Genomic DNA, 2,261 nt, shown 5'->3' on the forward strand with positions numbered 1-2,261 from the left:
TGTTGTTATGCTGGATGCATAAATCCAATCCCTGGACCTTTATCTAAACTTCTATCTTCTAAGCTTATGACAAAGCTTCAAACATTCAGTGTAATTATGATGACTAAAACACTTTCTAAGAAGGCTTGCTGATACGAAGCAATTTTAGGGTGTACTCTACATGAATTTGCTGTAACTATCTGCCTTTTTCAAACTGCTATCACCTCTGCTGGTCCTTACTAAACTAGGTATGATTTTTCTAAATCAAATCATAGGATGATATAATATTTTCTGCTGACTGAATCAATGCCTTTTGATTCAAATTTGGCAGGAGCTTAAATTATCATGTATTAGATATATGGTCTGGCAAAAAACTTCATTTAAAATGCAGTGAATTGAATTATAATATTTCATTTGGAGGCACCCAAATAAATTCAATCCAGAATGGTAATACAGAATACTGAATGTTTCAGACATTTTTCATCTATGTGTAATTCTCCCGTGAAACTTTGTAAAGATGATATATTAATCCTGCATTGCTGTAGTACAGCACAAAGTGACTGACTTCTGTTTTTTAAAAAGAAAAGAACAGTATTCTGTATAGAGATATAACAATTGTTCAACAGTGGCTGTAGCAAGTACTGGTTTTCCATTTTGTCAAAGCAATAAATAACATTTCAGGGCAATTATTTAAAACTTCAGGTGAGTAGCCATCTGTCCTGTTATCTTTCCTGTTTAAATCTTTTTAAGCTAATTGAACTTTTTAATGCATAAAAATTGCCCGTTTTTATATTGTTCTGAAGAGAGCCAGGCCAAACGTGAGAAATAAAAAAGATGTTTCAAGATGATAATATATATTCTTTAGAGTCTGCAGACTTGCTGAATGAGATTTTACCATGTTCATAATTTCTGTGCTGAAGGTATTCTGCAATACAAACCTTCCGGTGATGCTATAGGTTTTCTAATAAATTTGTCACCTGCCATAACTTGTTTCTATTTGTCAGTAACCTATATTGTACTCATCTTAATTTTGAATTCATTCAAAGGTTTAGAATTTTAAAGCAACTATTTAACTAAAGATTCCATTGTCTACTTCATAATTCACCCAATTTGTTAGCTACTGTTTATTCTACCAGGGGACACATTGGGGTGCTTATCTTAGCAGTATGGTGCAGTCATCTTATATACATAGACATTGGAAAGGAAAATAGCTTCTGCCTGTTGTAATAGCATTCTTGCTATCCATTCTTAAGAGCCAGCTTTTTGGAAATGCTATTATTGCCGGAGAAACTCAAAATCTTGCTCACACCACCATTGTACTTTCTTTTTCTGGACTTTTTGTTTCCAATTGAATCGTAAGTGTGATTCAAATGTTAATAACGTCATTTCCAATTTGCTCTTTAAGTATGTGATCAATGCCTATGTTTAGTTGATCCAGTACCTGATACTGCTTGGGATATATAATTTTGTTGAAGAATGAGATAATATTGCTTGAAACAAATAATTACACTAAGCCAAACATTTCCTACACTGTTTCTGCTTTAACTTTATACTCTAGCTATATAAGTATTGTTTCCTATAAAAGTATGAAAAGCTCTGAGGTATTCAGTCAAGAAACTTACCTAGTTTAGTACCTGTTTCCTATAGTGGTCAATCAATTGTATAAAATTTAGTGGCAGATATAAAAACAACAAATGTTGATCACTGTCAATTAAGTGCTGGCATTCTGAAGTGCTGCCTCTCACAATTTAGTTTTTATCAGATGCTACGACTATTATAATATTCTGAACAGTATATTGAATATGCCAATGTATTTGTTTTTTATGCAATCATAGCACTAGAATGCAGAAATGAAGGCAAAAAATCCAGTATCTTCCAGAATTAAAATACCCCTCTCCTAGTGTTAAGGCTAATGAAAGGCTTATGCAAATAATCCAAAACACCTGAATACTACAAGTTGTCCCTAGTTATCATAATGCTTAAGTAAAAATTGATTTTTCTTATAAACCTGTACCTTGCAGTTCTAGGTTTCTTCTTCAAAGTCAGTTTTGGATTTTTGTCTTTTTAAAAAGGTGTCCTTCAATGATTTGGTTACATCACTACTCGTTCCCAAATTCATGTGGAAGCTAAGTAGCTGGATAGGTCCATTTACATGCAGAACTAGCACATTTGCAGTCGGTGATCCAGGTCTCAACACATGAATTGGGAAATTTTACATTTATGTTGTAGCATCTACTTAATTACTCAGTCTACGTGTTCATTGCTTTCTTGGTAGAAGCTAC

This window comes from Protobothrops mucrosquamatus, unplaced genomic scaffold, assembly GCF_001527695.2.
Source record: "Protobothrops mucrosquamatus isolate PMUCROS unplaced genomic scaffold, P.Mucros_1.0 scaffold145, whole genome shotgun sequence".
NCBI lineage: Eukaryota > Metazoa > Chordata > Lepidosauria > Squamata > Viperidae > Protobothrops > Protobothrops mucrosquamatus.